Source organism: Mauremys reevesii, unplaced genomic scaffold (assembly GCF_016161935.1).
Source record: "Mauremys reevesii isolate NIE-2019 unplaced genomic scaffold, ASM1616193v1 Contig6, whole genome shotgun sequence".
Taxonomy (NCBI): Eukaryota; Metazoa; Chordata; order Testudines; family Geoemydidae; genus Mauremys; species Mauremys reevesii.
The window spans coordinates 1,440,952-1,459,593 of NW_024100873.1; the positions used below are offsets into that span (position 1 = coordinate 1,440,952).

The window sequence follows — 18,642 nt, forward strand, 5'->3', positions numbered from 1 at the left end:
CAGATAATGAGAGCTATGTACATGGATTCCTCCCTCACTTGGGACAGGATCAGTGTCCTCTATCCCCATTTCTCAGGCTCTGTGCAACAGGCAGCTGCTGACATCCGTCCCTTAGGGAGACATTCAGATTTGGGCATGGACCCAAGCTAAATGCTCTGAAAAGGAGGATCTAGGATGCATGAGCCCCTGAAAACTGAGGGTGCAGAAGTCCTTTGCACTCATTTGTTGTGAGGACTGGTTTCTGCTTTATGCTTAGGGGTCGGCTTTTCAAGGAGCAGATGCAGTATCCAGCCCCAAGCAGCCACAAGTCAGGCTTGAGAAAATCAAGGGACGGGCTTTCAAATCATGCAGTTTTAAAATATAATCAGCGTTGGATTGTTGTCCTTTGCCTCTGGTTTTCAGGGTGCTGGTTTGTGGAACAGAAGGGGAACTAGTATCTGCCACATGGAGGGGGACGAAGTAGGCTGTTAGGAATTGATTCAAGTTCTAGGGCGTCTCCGTAGACCCTTTCTACAGCCGTCTAACTCTGCTGACTTCAGCCTGCCTCGGAGCAGTGAGAGGAGGCCTGGGCCCAGAGGCTAGCCACACTACTAGGTTCTGGGTTGGCATTGCCCCGTCCAATTCTATCGAGTCAGGCCCATGCCTGTTTAGAGGTCTGTTCAGTTCAGGCACTTCTGGGGTAAGACGGCATGTAGGGAAGGGAAGTATCCTGTTACAGGGTTCTGTGAGTTTACCTTTATGATAAATAAAGTGACCAAGAACCATTGAAAGTCTGTATTTAAGTATTTGCTTCCTAGAGCAGCCCTTCTAACCTCCTCTGTGTGTTCCTTACAGCGAATGGATATCACACCCCCGTGACGCCCATGCATCAAATGGAGCCTGGTCATATGAATCTCCGAAAACCCAGCGGGGACCCCCAGGTAGGTTTTGGGGAACATTCTGAGCAGGAGTGTAAAGGACTAGGGTAGTTTGTGAGCCCTCCAGTGACCCTCGCAGTGAGCATGCTTTAGAAGCCGCCAGAACCCAGTCAGAGCCGCAGTGTGTATGGAGCTGGGCCAGGCCTGTTTGTGTATAGGCAGCAAACAGTGGAACCCCACTGTACCGTGTACTGTGAAAAAACTCAAACAGATACAGACAGACAGACATCTTCCTTTCCAAATGCAAACAGATGGACATCATACCAAAAGGACTAAAGGTAAACGGCTGCTACTCTGAAAACTGTATCCTGTGGTTTCCTCATGGTGCTTTGTTGTGAAAAGAGTGATAGACACAAGGAGGCCTTTTGATGCTGAATGATAGGATAATGATGTGCTAGCAGCAATCCACTAAGTCTCTCCTATAGGGACTGTGGTACAAAAGCTAAGCTTGAAAATGCATTTAAATGGCTTTACCACCCAGTAGCCATATGTCGAATGAGGGCATCATTGCTATGGTTACAGTTACACCCCCCCCTTTTAAACTTCAGTGAGTTACTGATAACCCCCCAAAACGTTTAGTATCATCTTCAAATGCAGGCCTCAATCCTGCAAGCATACATATGCTTAACTTTACTCCCTGAGTAATCTGACTGAAGCCAATGGCACTACTCATCTGCATAAAATTAAGTATGTGAGTAAATATTTGCAGCACTGGGGTCTGTATCACTGTGAGTACTTTAACTAGAACTTCATCTAAACCATTATTTAAACTAGTTTTAAAATGCTGGTCCCAATACAGAACCCTGGAGGACTCCACTTTCCCCAATCTCCACAAAGAAGAGACACCTTTATCTCCAACCTTCTGCTATCTCCCTACTGACCTGTTCTAAATCATCTGTTTAAAGCAGTTTTACAATAATCCATTATAAAACTTCACAAAAATGTCTGAAAATCCATCTGTACAAAATCATATGGTTCTGCTCTTAGAATAATTATTTCATTCTAAGACCGTAATAAAATGTCTGAAATGATTGACTTTTCATAAGCCCACAGCAATTCACATTTCACCTACCTTACTTTCCAATATAGCCTTAAGCCATCTATAAATACTTGCACATAAAACACCTCACAAATCTACCTCTCTATTCCTGACCTCTTGCTCTTTTGTGGCAGACACCTTCTCTCGGATGCCCTGTAGTCCACTCAGTCTGGCAAAAACGCCACTCCTCAGTTCCCCTTAAAGTCCCCTCCTTCATGTCCCGTCAGTGTCATCCTGGACTCTTCCTCCATAATCACTCACAGACAGGCTACCGAAGGAAAACCCTGGCCTCACTCCCACTTTGAACCCAGTCTACAGCCTGCTGGCTTGGTTGGCTCTAACTGTGTCCATAGGATTTGGGAACTGGTTTTTAACAGGAGATGTGGCTGATTCTAAAACCCGCCATGGGGAGTACTTTCTGAGGCAGCTGACCATGTGTCACGGTGGCCCAAGGCCTGGGCTGACCCAGCAGTATGCCCTTAAGCTGGTTCAGCACACTGACATTCTGCAGTTTGGCTGGTCCTCCTTCCTCCAAACTCTGTGCCATAAGCATCCCCGAGTTCTTTGCACCATGTACTTTTGATGCCATGTATATTCTTGGAGCATGAGGGAAGGATACTGCCCAGTGTTCCCAGAATGCACCTTGACAGACATGATTAAACAGCAACAAAGAGTCCTGTGGCACCTTAAAGACTAACAGATATATTGGAGCATAAGCTTTCGTGGGTGAATACCCCCACTTCGTCAGACACATGTAATGGAAATTGCCAGAGGCAGGTATAAATATGAAGGCAAGAATCAGTCTGGAGATAATGAGGTTAGTTCTATCAGGGAGGGTGAGGCTCTCTTCTAGCAGTTGAGGTGTGAACACCCAGGGAGGAGAAACTGCTTTTGTAGTTGGCTAGCCATTCACAGTCTTTGTTTAATCCTGAGCTGATGGTGTCAAATTTGTAAATGAACTGCATCCAATGAAGTGGGTATTCACCCACGAAAGCTCATGCTCCAAAACGTCTGTTAGTCTATAAGGTGCCACAAGACTCTTTGCTACTTAAATGAACTGAAGCTCAGCAGTTTCTCTTTGAAGTCTGGTCCTGAAGTTCTTTTGCTGTAAGATGGCCACCTTTACATCTGCTATTGTGTGGCCAGGGAGGTTGAAGTGTTCTCCTACAGGTTTTTGTATATTGCCATTCCTAATATCTGACTTGTGTCCATTTATCCTTTATGAGTAAACCGGATGACTAGTGCAAACTAGGGCTGTCGATTTAATCACAGTTAACTCACATGATTAACTAAAAAAAATTGTGATTAATTGCACTGTTAAACAATACCAATTGAAATTTATTAAATATTTTTGATGTTTTTCTACATTTTCAAATATATTGATTGCAATTACAACACAGAATACAAAAGCAGCAAAGAGTCCTGTGGCACCTTATAGACTAACAGATGTATTGGATCATGAGATTTGTGGGTGAATACCCACTTCGTCGGATGCATACATGTATTCACCCACAAAAGTTCATGCTCCAATACATCTGTTAGTCTATAAGGATTCTTTGCTGCTTTTACAGATCCAGACTAACACGGCTACCCCTCTGATACTTGACAGAATACAAAGTATACAGTGCTCAATTTATATAATTTTTATTAGAAATATTTGAACTGTAAAAATGATAAACAAAATAGTATTTTTCAATTCACCTTATACAAGTACTGTAGTGCAATCTCTTACAATGAAAGTGCAACTTACAAATGTAGATTTTTTTTGTTACATAACTACACTCAAAAACAAAACAGTGTAAAACTTTAGAGCCTACAGGTCCACTCAGTCCTACTTGTTGTTCAGTCAATCGCTAAGAGAAACAAGTTTGTTTACATTTACAGGGGATAATGCTCCGGGCTGGCTTTCTGAAGGATGGGGCCCAATTTGAATACCTGGTGGTGGTCCGGGGCTTCAGCAGCGGGGGGTCTGCTCTGGGTCTTCCGCAGCACCAAAGGACCCCCCGCCACCAAAGAGCCCCGGAGCAGACCCCTCCACCACTGAAATGTGCTGAAGCCCCGGACTGCTGCCGGGTATTCAAATCATGCCCCGCCCTTCATAAAGCTGGACTGCGGCTGGGTAAATAAACAAAAAAAAATTAAAAGGTGCCTAAGGCATGGGGCCCTAGCGTGGGGCCCTCTTAGGCGCGGGGCCCGATTCAGGGAAATTGGGCTAATCGGCCTAAAGCCAGCCCTGATAATGCTGCCCACTTCTTAATTACACTGTCACCTGAAAGTGAGAACAGGTGTTCGCATGGAACTGTTGTAGCCGGCATCGCAAGATATTTATATGCCAGATGCGCTAAAGATTTATATGCCTCTTCATGCTTCGGCCATTGTTCCAGAGGACATGCTTCTATGCTGATGACTCGTTAAATTTAATTAACGCATTATTTTTTGTGACTGAACTCCTTGAGGGAGAATTATATGTCTCCTGCTCTATTTTACCCACATTCTGACATATATTTCATGTTATAGCAGTCTCGGATGATGATCCAGTACATGTTGTTCATTTTAAGAACACTTTCACTGCAAATTTGACAAAATGCAAAGAAGGTACCAATGTGAGATTTCTAAAGATAGCTACAGCACTCAATCCAAGGTTTAAGAATATGATGTGCCTTCCAAAATCTGAGCAGGACAAGGTGTGGAACATGCTTTCAGAAGTCTTAAAAGAGCAACATTCTGATGCAGAAACTACAGAACCTGAACCACCAGAGAAGAAAATCATCTTTTTGCAGGTGGCATCTGACTCAGATGATGAAAATGAACATTTGTCGGTCCGCTCTGCTTTGGATCGTTATCGAGCAGAACCCATCATCAGTATGGATGCATGTCCCCTGGAATGGTGGTTGAAGCATGAAGAGATATATAAATCTTTAGTGCAACTAAGATGTAAATACCTTGTGACACCAGCTACAACAGTGCCATGCAAACCCCTGTTCTCACTTTCAGGTGAGATAAACAAGAAACAAGGAGCATTATCTTCTGCAAATATAAACAAACTTCTTTGAGCGATTGGCTGAATAAAAAGTAGGACTGATTGGACTTGTAGGCTCTCAAGTTTTACATTGTTTAATTTTTGAATGCAGGTTTTGCGGGTTTTTTTTACATAATTCTACATATTTATGTTCAACCTTCATGATAAAGGGATTGCACTACACTATTTGTAGGATGTGAATTGAAAAATACTATTTCTTTTGTTTTTTACAGTGCAAATATTTGTAATAAAAAATAAATATAAAGAGAGCACTGTACACCTGGTATTCTGTGTTGTAATTGAAATCAGTATATTTGAAAATGTAGAAAACATCCAAAATATTTAAATAAATGGTATTCTATTATTAACAGCACAATTAATCACAATTAATGTTTTTAATCGCTTGAGAGGCCTAGTGCAACCACACAATCCTCTCACTTGACCTAGTTACAAACTGATCACAAAACACTTTTCACTGGACTGCTTGCATGGATGAGCGCTAGTTACCATTTCTTCTAGAACAGCACAAAACTCCCTCTCTTTCTGCTAGTTACTACTGCCAAAAAAGGGCAGCAGCTGTAGCAAAGCTGAGATATTCTAGGCCAGCACTTAGCTAAAGTTTCAGATTTTGCTCTATTTAACCCCTTTTTTTGTTTGTTTTTTTAAACATTTTTCATAGTTTCATAGTGTTTAAGTCCAGAAGGGACCACTAGATCAGTGGTTCTCAATCCGGGGTACATAGAGGTCTTCCAGGGGGTATGTCAACTTCTCTAGAAATTTGCCTAGTTTTACAACAGGCTACATAAAAGCAGTAGCGAGTCACTATAATCTAAAATTTCATACAGACAATGACTTGTTTAGACTGGTCTATATACCATACACTGAAATGTAAGTACAATATTTATATTCCAATGGTTTTATTTTATAATTATATGGTAAAATTGAGAAAGGAAGCAATTTTTCAGTAGTCGTGTGCCGTGACAGTTTTGTATTTTTCGCTCTGATTTTGTAAGCAGATAGTTTAAGTGAGGTGGAACTTGGGGTACACAAGACAAGTCAGACTCTCAAAGGGGTACTGTAGTCTGTAAAGATCAAGAGTCACTGCACTAGCTCAGATAGTCTGACCTCCTGCATAGCACAGGCCATTACATTTCTCACAGATACTGCTATATTGAGCCCAATAACTAAAGCATTTCAGTCCTCAGGAAACTAAACTGAGGTGAGTCACAGTCAGAGAAGTCTAAGTCTAAGTCGGTACAGCACACAGCACAAGGCCCTGCTCGGGATCAGGGCCTGTGGGCATTACTAGAATAGAGAATTAGTTGAATTCTCCAAAGTGACACATCCCCTCATGATCAGTTCAGTACTGCAGGAGTTCAGAGCTTGGCCTTGTGGGCAGTACCATGGGGCGCAGCAGGTTCAGTGGCTCTGGGGGGCTGCACAGGGACAGTGCTTCAGTGGATGGGCACAGTCCTCAGTGGCTGGATGTAGAGGGTACAGTGGCAGTGGTGGCACAGTGGAGGGGCCCAGCCAGGAAGGGCCCAGGGCTCAGTGGTGGGGGCTTAGTGGAGGTGCAGGGGCTTAGTGGAGGGGCACAGTGGGAGTGGGCACCAGGGCTAAGTGGAGGGTACAGGGGCTTAGTGGAGGGGCTGGGGGCACAGTGGAGGGGTGCAGCAGGAAGGGGCACTGGGGCTCAGTGGAGGAGGGTGGTGGCTCGGGGTCCTTGTGCCCAAGGCTGCTCCTGCCCGGCCTCCCAGCGTCCCGCATTGCTCCCCTGCCCACTGCCCTGTCTTTCTCGGCCAGACACTGACACCTTTCACTGATTCACTGCGGAGCTCGGACCAAGCACACTCACACACCCTCCCACCATGGAGCGCATGCTGATGATGCCTCTTTCATCTCTCCGCAGATTCCGGGGTCCCAGCGTGCCCAGGAGGCTGGCCAGGAGAGCTCGCGGACAGTAAGTACAGCCAGAACAGCCAGCAGCGCTGCAGGCAGGGGGTGAGGCTGGACAGTGATCCCTGCCGCTGTGCTGAGGGCCAGCAGTATGTGGGCCAGCTTCTGGGGCAGGGCAGAGCAGCCTGGGATGGCAAAGAAAGCCCCCGGCGGGTGGGGTGGTCCTGGGGCAGCCAGTCAAACCAGAGGGCACATTTCTAAAGCTCGGTCTGGGGGCTCCCTGCTCTGTTTTTAAGGGGCACTGAAGAAAAAACAACTTTAACAAAACAGCCTGGGTCAAACATGTCAGGCCAGTTCTTAGCAAATTGGCCACATCACAAAAATGGAATTGACACTAATTGCAATCCTGTGCGTACTGCCAACAGAGGCCCTGAGTCTCAATGAGCAATAGACGTTGAACTGCTTGGAGCCCTAGCAGGGCTCCAGGCAGAGGTGAGGAACATTGGTAGTGAAGCCTGTTCTGCCTGTGTAGAACCTGTTCTGTGAATGAATGGAAATCTTCATTCTTCCGGGCTACCAGGCCAGCATCTTTCACTGGCACTGAAGGTCACACCCCGAAAAACCATACAAATCAAAGTGATACAATTTCACAAGAGATATCTGTGCCCTGAAATATCATCCATACCTATTGTGTGAGGACTTCTGCCAAGAGTGGCCCACGTGGCCTTCATTCTCTACCCTTTTTCTGCCATTATATATGCTTTTAAGCATGTACATGCACTGAATTCCCCAGACTTAGAAGAAAAAGAGTAATTCTGTTCTAGCACTGATAGAGCTGAAACGGACCCTTTCCTTTGCTTCCAAGTTTGTTGGTTTTGTCAGATAAAGTTAAGGCTCACAATAATTGGATGCATCTTCTGCTGCTCTGAGATTTGGAAACTGATTAGTTAATCTGTATGTTACATAGTGGCAGAAAACTGACTGAGATCCAAAACTCTTTCTAAATTTGTCTTCAATACAAAATCTAGAAAAGAAGTCCAAGCAATTAGTAAGGAATGCTGACTCTGCAAAATAACTATTGCTGATAAACAGCTGGTAAGGAAGTACTTGGGAAATGTGAATACCTACTGTACAAATCAGCTGTTCTGGGTGATGTGTCTAACAAGCTTACTGATCCACTACCATTCCTTTTTTTTTTAAACTCAGGGACAATTCAGGAGGTAATGAAATACTGGAGAAATGGAAATTTAGCACCTTATTTTCAATGAAGAATGATTCTGGCAAATACCACCCTAGAAGTGGAACTTCTCTCTCTAGCTGAAAGAGAGTAATGCAAGGGCATTAATATCTGGTAATGCATCCAGTTTGGTGGCGATTTCTGGTAGAAAGTAGAGATTGCTGGTAGGGTCCGTGTTCATTAACATCTTCATTACTGAACCACATTGAATAGTTTCCAACTTTGCGTTACAGAAAAGGATGTTATTAATCTCCCTAGACTCACCTCCACGGCACCAGGCAGCCAGGCCCTTCTCCCTCGACCGACAGAGAGAGACTGATCCTTCCGGCTTCCCTGGCTTTCTTATAAGCCCCTGTCGCTCAGTTTGAGGCATGGCCCCAGCTGCAGCTACTTCCCCCAGTCAGCCAGGATTTTACCTTGCCCAGCCCCAGCCCTCTGCAGGGCTTTTCCAACAACTTCCAGGCTGGAGCGGGGGGGGGTCACCCCGTTACACGGCACAAAGATAAAAGATTTTCTTTCTATTAAAAAAACCCAAAGGAAATTAACAAACAAAAACCCTTCATTTAATGTTACTCACGTTTGCTTTCATCAATAAAATCATTAGGAAATAAAAAGTCAAGGCTTTTAAACAGGATGAAAAGGTTACAAAGTGAAGCATTCTCAGGTTAGCAAATGTCCAAAGAAGTGTTGCCCTGGCACCCTCAATTCAGTCCTCTTGTGCATTTGCAGGATGATGCAGACTTTAATGACATGATCCCATAGTATTTTTTTCCCACAGGACCCCTGCCTTATTCAGCGCACAGGGGTTTCTGCTCTGGGGCTGGGTATTGAAGGAGTCTGTTGCCTGTAGGATCCCTGCCTCATTTCTTGCAGAGTTAACGTTGCACAGGCAATGCTTATTCTGGTATTTCCTAACTTGAGAGTGCTTCACTTTGCAGCCTTTTAGTCCTCTGTGCATTTCCTAATGTTTATCGCTTGCTTTACTGAGGAGAACAGTCTCCATAACAAAGGGCTTGATTATTTGTGTGTGTGTGATGTCTCCATTATTTATCGGGTCAGTATCACTAGTGTGCGCTTTACAAGCCAGAGAAAGTAAGGACACTCCGATACAAAGCCCCTATGATCTGAGGAAGACTGACACAGACAAAGAAAGCAGGAGATGTAAGAACTAGGACGTTCTTTCTTTCTTTTGATGAATAGTCATTTGTTTATTATGAATTATTATTATGATTAAAGAAAGGGTGGTGGGTTGGGGAACTTGTGTGGTGAGGAGGTTCTATGCAGAAGTTCCCATTGTTTGGCACATGCAGCTGATCTGAAGTGCCGCGCAGTGCTAGGTTTTGGGTAGCAAGCCCCCTCACAATGGCAAAGAGCCTTTTCAGAACTCTGATGCAATCTTCTCTTGATGCTCATCATCTCTGGTGGCCTTTAACCTTAGGCTCATCTCAAGCTCTTTCCACCTCTGGAATGCTCTCTGCTGATTTGCTGCCTTCTTGTGGCATGCCCCATTTCTAGCCAGATTTGTCCAGTCCTTTGTTCCTGTAGAACTAAGTGTGGCTGGAACATTAGACTGGACAAAAACAGTATGCAGCATTCTGGGGTTTTGAGTACTGTGGCAGAGCTCTGACCTTGCTCCCGTGGGTCCTGCGCTTCTAGGCGGTTTATGCAAGCCTCAGTGGCTCACTGTGACCCTCCACGTAGCCCTTCTCTCTCTAGGGCCAGAGTATCAGAGGGGTAGCCGTGTTAGTCTGGTTCTGTAGAAGCAGCAAAGAATCCTGTGGCACCTTATAGACTAAGGCCTTGTCTACACTACAAGACTATTTCGAATCAACTTAGTTCGAATTTGTGGATTTGACCTTATGAAGTCGAATTTGTGTATCCATACTAAATACACTAATTCGAATTTCTGAGTCCACATTCACGGGGCCAGCGTCGACTTTGGAAGCGGTGCACTGTGGGAAGCTATCCCACAGTTCCCGCAGTCCCCGCTGCCCATTGGAATGCTGGGTAGAGCCCCCAATGCCTGCTGGGGGGAGAAATGTGTCGAGGGTGGTTTTGGGTAAGTGTCGTCATTGAACCGTCAATCACAACCTCCTCCCTCCTCCTTGAAAGCGCCTGCGGCAATCTGTTCATGCACTTTTCTGGTCACTGACAGCGCGGGCCACAGCACTGCAAGCATGGAGCCCGCTGCGATCATCGCCGTTTTCTCCTCCTCGCACTTTATCGTCCACCTCTTCCACAGTCAGCTGCTGAGAAATTGGGCTACTTTTCAATGGTGCTGCAAGCACTGGGGGACCATAGGGGACGATTTACAAACATCAACGTCGGGTGGCCGGGCAAGGTTCATGATGCGTGTGTTTTCAGGAACTGTGGGCTGCTCAGACGCCTGCAGGAAGGTAGTTTCTTCCCGGACCACGAAATAACTGTTGTGGATGTGCAGATGCCTATAGTCATCCTCGGGGACCCAGCCTGCCCGCTAATGCACTTGCTCATGAAGCCCTATACAGGCGCCTGGGACAGCGACAAGGAACTCTTCAAATACCAGTGAGCAGCGTGACCTGTGACTGTTCAGTTTCTTTACAGAGAAGCTGAACCTGCCCCTGTTTCTTTACCCAGTTACTGTTGACTCTCCTCTTCGGTTACATACCCCGTTCACCCCGTTACCCCCACTTCCAGCACACGTGTAAAAATAAAAGACATGTCCCATTATTACTTAACAAAGGTTTCTTTATTCATGACTTTTCGTGAAAGGGTTGAAACTGGGACGCAGGCTGTGCTGGGTAGGGTGTGCGGTGATGTAAAGACCGCCTCTAAACTCAAGGAATGACAGGCTCCTGCTCCTAGAGCGGTCCACAGTGCCGGAATGCTTCTTTCAACGGAGCCTGCCATCCCTCTTTATGGAATTCTGTGTGCGGGCGGATATGTGACCTTGTGGTGGAGGAGGACAGATACAGATTCCTCAGCTGCGTGACTCAGCGGTCCAGGACAAGGACCGCTGTATAAGATCTGTAACCGCCCGCCCCCGCTGCAAAGTCACATCTACCCCGCCCACACAGATCCAGGAAACCACCTCCAAAAAACGACCAGGGTGCCTACTGACTGCACCATGTGTGTGACCGCTGCTGATCCTGCCCCGTGTCTGTACCCTGGGAAAGGTGACTGTCCTATGCAATTAACAACCCCCTTCCCCACGACCCCCATTCAAACACAGTCTTCTTTGAAAAAACATAACGGAAACAGTAATTAACAGCAAAGCATTTCTATTAATTAAGTAGACAGTTAGGGGATGGGACTGGGATTGGGACTACTGTGAGTCTGGAAGTGAAGGACTTCGGCAAATGTAGGGTATGAGAGCTTTTGGGTACTTGAGCACTGTGCTGTGGTGCAGTGACAGTATTCACGTCCCCGGCCGCCCCTCCTCCTGATTATTTTCGGTGAGGGGGGTATGGGATTTTGTGGCAGGGGAGTGCGGTTGCAGATACACTGCAGGGTGTCTCTGTCCTCCTGCGGTCCTGCAGAACACCCACAAGGCGTCTGAGCGTGTCTGTTTGCTCCCTCACTAGTCCAAGCAGCGTTTCAGTCGCCTGCTTGTCTTCCTCACGCCACCTCTCCTCCCGTTCGCTGTGTGAGCGCTGGCACAGAGAGACGGTCTCCCTCCACTGGCTCTGCTGGTCTGCCTCTGCTAGGTAGCAGCCCATACGTTCCTCGAACATCTTGTCCCTTGTCTTTTTCTTTTGCCGCCTAATCTTTGCCAGCCTCTGTGAGGGGGATGCTGTGGCAGGTCTGGAGACAGTGGAAGCTGTGAGATGGGAAACGGAGTGAATTCCTTGCAAAGATACATTTTTGCGAACAATTAACTGAGTCTAGGCTGTCTCTGTGAATTCTGGGTTGAGACCCCTGTGCCTGCTGGGGCACAAATCATTTTCGCAGTGGATTCTGGGTAAATGTCGCCAGTCATTCCTTCCTCCGGGAAAGCAACGGCAGACAATCATTTCAAGCCCGTTTTCCCAGAATTGCCCTGGCATACGCCATAGCGTGGCAACCATGGACACTGTTTTGCCTTTTGTGTATGTCACCGTATGTGTACTAGATGCCGCTGACAGAGGCGGGCCAGCAGCGCTACACAGCAGCATGCTTTTGCATGACAGCAGAGATGGTTACCAGCCATATTGTACCATCTACCATACCATAAATTGGTAATAAGATGGTAATAAGATAGGCATGGTTACCTGTCCTTTTGCACTGCAGTATTTGCTGCTGTCATAAGTGCCCCTGGTCGAGCAGCCAGGGGCGCAAAAGCAAAAATTGGGAATGACTCCCTGAGTCAATCCCTCCTTTTTGGTATCTAAAAATAGAATCAGTCCTGCCTAGATTATGGGCAAGTGTACTAGAGAACCACTGTATCATAGAACCAGAGAGCAGAGCTGCTCTGTGTCCGATCCTGCATAAATTATGAGCTGTATGCTATTCACAGGGGGTGCTCCTGCAACAACAACACCTGTTCATTCCGTTCTTACCCCAGCCTTCCTGGGCTACCATACCATTGTCCCACCACTTGTGTGATGAAGTAATAAAGAAAGTAGGAATAAGACACAGTGACTTGTTTGTGAGAAATGAGTGGAAGGAAGCCTCCAGCTGCAATGATAGTCCAGGCAGGACATTAAGGAGTGTGGATGAAGGAGCCCATCATCCCTCTGCGAGTCCAGGGGCAATTGAATCTTTTATTTACAATGAAGGGTGGGGGCTGATGGAGCTCAGCCCCCTGTTGCAATGATGAGGACGGTTACCAGCCATATTGCACCATCTGCCATCAAAAATTAGGGACAGGCACCCTTGATCGACCTTACTGATGCTAGTCGGCATGGTTACCAACCCTTTTGCACTGCCCCATGTGCCAATAGGCTGATGATGAGGACGGATACCCATCTTTTTGTACCATCAGCCATCCATAGCGTGGGGGGAGCAAGGATGTTGGTGTTGAGTGCTGCACCATCGCGTCTATCTGCAGCATTCAGTAAAGATAGGGTGACATGTAAAAGAGTCAGAGGATTGTTTTCACTTCTGGTGGTGGGTGGGGTGTGTGCGCAAATTGCCGAACTATGCCCTGACCCACCGCAGACACTATGTTTGACCGTAGAAGCATTTGGAGCTCATCCAAGAATGCAGATACTTTTCGGAGACAGCAGGAACTGTGGGATACCTTGCGTCCTCATTCCCCCCTCCCTCCATGAGCGTCCATTATATTCTTTGGCTTTCCGTTACGCTCGTCACGCAGCTGCGTGCTGAGTCTGTGCTATGCTGTCTGTCTGAAGATTTTTTAAAAATACTTTGGACCAGGTGTAAAATTACAGTAATTACCCTAATTAGATGCAGGAGTCTCCGAGCGAGATCGCCCTGAGGAGGGTCACTGAAGGAGATAGAGAGCGCATGCTGCGTGAAAGCTAGCACGAACCAGGGCCCGATGCAGCCGTGCTCGGGGAGGCAGTGCTCCCTGAGTACCTCATGAAAGCCTTGCGCGGAAAACTGTGCTACCACGGAGCACCCAATAAGGCAGCTCTCCCCAGGAACCTCCTGCTGATGCTTTTCGATTAACGCAAGGAGAGCTTCGTGGAGATCTCCAAGGATGATTTCTGTTCTATCCCCATATCTAGAGAGACCTCCTTTTCACACAGTTAAGATTCCTGTTATATTAAGAATAAAAGTTAACATGGTTAAAGCACTTACCGACTGCTCCTTCCCCTGATTCAGGGTCCGGGTTAATGGCCGGGGAGGGTTGTTGGGGGATCTCCGTGACGGTGATGAATAGATCCTGGCTGTCGGGGAAACCAGCGTTGTAAGCGCTCTCGCCTGCCTCGTCCTCCACAAACCCTTCCTCATCTTCCCCGTCCGCGAACATCACCGAGGAACTGGCCGTCGACACTGTCCCATCGTCAGAGTCAACGGTCACTGGTGGGGCAGTGGTGGCAGGCTCCGTAGCGTCCGTTTGCTGCTTTGATTTTTTGGTAGCCTTGTCTGGGGTCCTTGATTTTCACGCAGCGCTGCGTTGCATCCCGCCTGTATCCTCTGTCTCTCATGGCTTTGGAGACCTTCTCGTAGGTCTTCGCATTCCCTGTTTTGGAGCGCAGCTCCGAAAGCACAGACTCCTCGCCCCACACACCGATCAGATCGAAGAGTTCCCAGTCAGTCTATGCTGGGTCCCTCTTTCTATTCACGGATAACATGAACTCCTCTGCTGGAGAGCTCTGCATCGTTGCAGGTGCTGCTGAGCTCGCCCCGATGTCCAGCCAGGACGTCAGATTCAAAGTGCCCAGACAGGAAAATGAATTCAAATTTTCCCGGGTCATTTCCTGTGTGGCTGGTCAGAGAATCCAAGCTCGGACTGCTGTCCAGAGCGTCAACAGAGTGGTGCACTGTGGGATAGCTCCCGGAGCTACTAAGTTCGATTTGCATCCACACCTAGCCTAATTCGAGCTAGCCATGTCGAATTTAGCGTTACTCCACCTGTCGGGGTGGAGTACCAAATTCGAACTAAAGAGCCCTCTAGTTCGAATTAAATGGCTTCCTGGTGTGGACGGTTGAGCGGTTAGTTCGAATTAACGCTGCTAAATTCGAATTAAAGTCCTAGTGTAGACCAGGCCTAACAGACGTTTTGCAGCAGTTACAGTCTACTGAGCCCTTTTCATCATAGGCTGCAAAGAGGTTGGTGAGAGAACTCCCACAGTCTCTGTTCAGCCTCCTGTCCTGACAGGGACCTGACTTCCCCTTCCAGGAGCTGTTCCTGTAGTGGTGGGTTGGGGGGAACCCGCCCTCTACTCTGGGTTCCGGCCCAGGGACCCTAATGGTAGCAATTGTTGGCAGCCAACCTTTCACTGCCAGAGTTGCTACATTTCCCTGGGCCACTTCCCCACAGCTCTCCTACTTCTCCCTTCTTCACCCTTACCTTAGGGCTCCTTTAACGATGGTTTGAGGGTGTCTTCAGTAACGAGCCCTTCAGCTGCACTTCCTCTCCTCTGGATCCCTGGCTCTCCTCTGCCTGACTGGAGTGAGCCCTTTTTATAGTATCAGCAGGGCCTTAATTAGAGTCAGGTGGTCACATTACTTAATGGCCTCACCTGACTCGTTACAGGTTAATTAGAGACAGGTGTTCTCATTAGCCTGGAGCAGCCCCTGCTCTGGTCAGTCAGGGAACAGAAAACTGTTAATCCAGTGGCCAGTATATCTGCCTTCTGCTATTCTGCTGTACCCAACTGCCCTGGGTCTATCACAGTACATAAGCCATGGCCTCTCCGCTTTGTCACCATTGGGGATTTCACACCAGGAATGTGTTGGATGGAAACTTCTATTTTCATTTTCATTGGGGAACATGAAGTTTTTCACTTGCTGTGGCCCAGGCAGTACAAGGAAGTCCCTCAGGCTACTGCTCAAGTGGGTCCACAGTCCTGGATCATCTAGATTTAAGGAACTAAACTCAGCAGCAGCTGTATCTTGTGCCTCCACCACACTCTTCTCTAATCTACACTTTTCTACAGGAATGTGCATGGTTACATCCATTTGAGATGGAGATATGGATGCTGCAGTAGCTGCCAGGTCTCCTGCACTCTGACTACCTGGAAGATCAGGCATCTCCTCACCACTCACATCCTCACTGGGGCCGGAAGGCTCAACGTGAACCATGTGTATCTCAGGAGAGCTCCTTCCTGCTTAGACAGAAAAGCTTCCTTTGCTGTCTTTCCTTTTCTGAATGCTGCCTCAGAGGGGCGTTTTCTTCTTTCACTCATGACTGCTGTTCTGTGCCAGCTAGAGTGGCAGGGGACAAATAAGCAGGCTGGTAGCAGGGTCTGAATGAGGGAAGATATCAGCATCTTAAGGGCCTAACTGGCTCCTACTACTTCAGTTGACTGACTGCCTGTTCTCCTCAAGCGGGTTCAAGGAAGCAGCAGGAAATAGGAAGCTCCCTGAGAAGCTGGTGTTAATCTGTCCAGACTCCTGGGGGTGCTCGAGAGGTACATAAGAGGCTCCTCCTCCTCTCCCTCCCTGCAGCTCCTGTTGCTTTCTGTTATTCCCTCTCCCCTTTTCTCCCCTTTTCTGACCGCCATATTTGGGGTTGGGAAGGAATTTTCCTCCAGGGTAGATTGGCTGTGGCCTTGGAGGTTTTTCGCCTTCCTCCGAAGCATGGGGCAGGGGTCGCTTGCTAATGGAGTGGGGAGATCGGCTAATGTGGCCTGCGTCTTGCGGGAGGTCAGACTGGATGATCATATTGGTCCCTTCTGATCTATGATTCTATAAGGTCAATCCAGCAGCTCCCATCCGGTCTTCACCTCCGCAATGGACGGCGAGCTCTAACCTGAGCAGAGAAAGACAGGGTGGTGTTCTTCAGGGGAATCTGCTGGAGCTCCTGCATCCCCTGCCCCACCTCACATCCCGACACCCTAAGGGTTTTCCAAAGATACCACTAATCTCGGATAAACAAAGCAGCTGAGATGAGGTCAATGTGGGTGGATTTACTGAGCAGACTGGTTCTAATGGAAGAACAGATTTCTTCCCTGCTCTAGGGAGATTCCCATAGGAAAAGTCTCGGATGGTGGGGGTGGGAGCAATGCAAACCCTCAGCCCCTTGAATGGCAGGAAATCAGGACTCGGGGAGTTAAGGGGTGTCTCTGTCCTGCTGGAGGGAGCAGATCTGGAGACCAAGAAGAGCACTAGTGGCATTGTAGGAAATGCCAGTGACGTCTACCTGTGAAGGTGGCTGAAGCTTCTGGCAGACACTAGAGTCCCGGATCCTTGCACCTCCTTTGGGGATCCCTTTCCTAGGAATAAAATAAGGACACCACACAGAGAATGACATTTGAATCCCAGGTCTGGGATCCAGGGCAAAGGGATGATCTCAGCCAGGCTACGTACCAGGAACCTGATTTTGGTCCCAAGAGCCACAATTACCCAGAGGAGGTTTTCTTCCTCATTTGCTTTCAGGTTATTTACTCACAGTATTCATTTGTCTGCTTTGCCGGGTCTCCACTCTCTGCAGCTGTTCATTGGTTTTAGTAACAGTCTTTCAGTTTTTGCTTCTGTTTCCATTTCTTACAGTGTAGCATCTGCTCAGCACTTTTTAAAAAAATAAAACAATTCAAAACAAAATCCTGATCCTATATTGAAGAGGAAGGTTCCTGAGAATTTGGCTGCAGAACTTTAGTGTCTGCATATTTCAGTCCCTATTATTTATTCAGGTGCAGGTCTGATGTAATCTGCGCCCCCAAGAATGCCCATATGATGCACGGGGGTGGGGGGGGCTTAGAATACCTGTTAAAAGAGAGTAGATTAAAAGGTGGGGAAATCAACCAATGCATCAGCCCTTCTCTGCATCATTAAAGCACCAGGCATGGGAGCGAAACAGGTTAAAAATCCCCATGGTTCTTTCCCACTAGACAGACATCCAGAAAGAAAAAGGCCTTCAGCCAATTATTTCCTTACACTCAGAAGGGGTGAAATTCAGCCCTGTGCAGACAGCCAGGGCAAGGTCTGTGCATCACAGCGGGGTTAAGTGGCACTTCACTGCCCAGGTGCTGGGAGACTTCGGTGGCAGTTTTCCTCCTGGATTGGAACAGCCGGCTGGAATCCTGTGAGGTACAGAGCAGAGAGAGGTTTGGGCCACAACGTTCACCTCAGAGGCTGAGCTTCTGCAGACTTTTGGGATGTTCCCATCTGAGGAGGAGGATTTTGGCCAGCCCCAGCTCAGAGCTTTCAGTCACTTCAACCAGTGATTCTCTGGCACAGTTGATCTAAAGCAGCTGAACTTTTCAGGCCTTGCCCCCATCTCCGACCCCCCTCCCACCTCGCATTGTCCCCTAACAGCCCTCTCCCTTCTCTCGATCCCTGCCAAGCCCAAATACAGAGCCTAGCCCACGCTCCTCCTCTCTTAGACCCTCTCCTCACACGATCCTCCCTACCTTTGACAGACTGATCCCGGTGCCCTTTACCCAGCTCCTGGAGAAATCATGGCTCCTCAGGACAACCTGGGAGTGGATGGTTCCAACCTCTGTGTGGGGTGCGTGGTTTTCCGTCTAAGCATCACTGAGAGCCAGCACGTCTCGATTTCACAGGACGAGGAAGTCTAGGAAGCGCTGCACTTCTTGAGGGCTTCCAACCGCCCCAATTATCAATGGATTCCAACTTATTTGGATAAATAGTAACATCTTCTGGTGAGAGGATGTACCCCCAAAACTCTGAGGATAGTTGGCTGGAGGTTCAGCATTTCCAATTCTGCGTTGAGAACATGCTTCCAAACCTCTCCAGGTTCGGATGTGCTGCGTGTGCTGCTCTGGGTTCTCCAAAAAGAGACGTATGTCACCCGCATAGATGACACTGTCCCCAAATACATCACTGATGAAGTGCTGCAAGGTCAGGGGACCATTAGTTAGCTCAACTAGCATATCAGACCATTAAAATGTCCATCGTCTGTTTTGAAATCTGTCTTCCATTTGTCCCTTGCCCAAACGAGCCTTAGATTGGAAATCCTTGCAGATGAAGGTTGATGAAA

General features: G+C 47.6%; 1 long non-coding RNA gene across 1 annotated transcript; it reads right to left on the bottom strand.

The window, feature by feature from the left end:
• Window positions 1–16,395: 16,395 nt before the first annotated feature.
• Window positions 16,396–17,149, bottom strand: LOC120394433. Its single transcript, XR_005592290.1, has 3 exons — window positions 17,092–17,149; window positions 16,843–16,915; window positions 16,396–16,452 (listed from the first exon to the last, which is right to left on the bottom strand). It is a non-coding gene; the product is annotated as an uncharacterized LOC120394433 (long non-coding RNA).
• Between the last annotated feature and the right edge of the window lie 1,493 nt (window positions 17,150–18,642).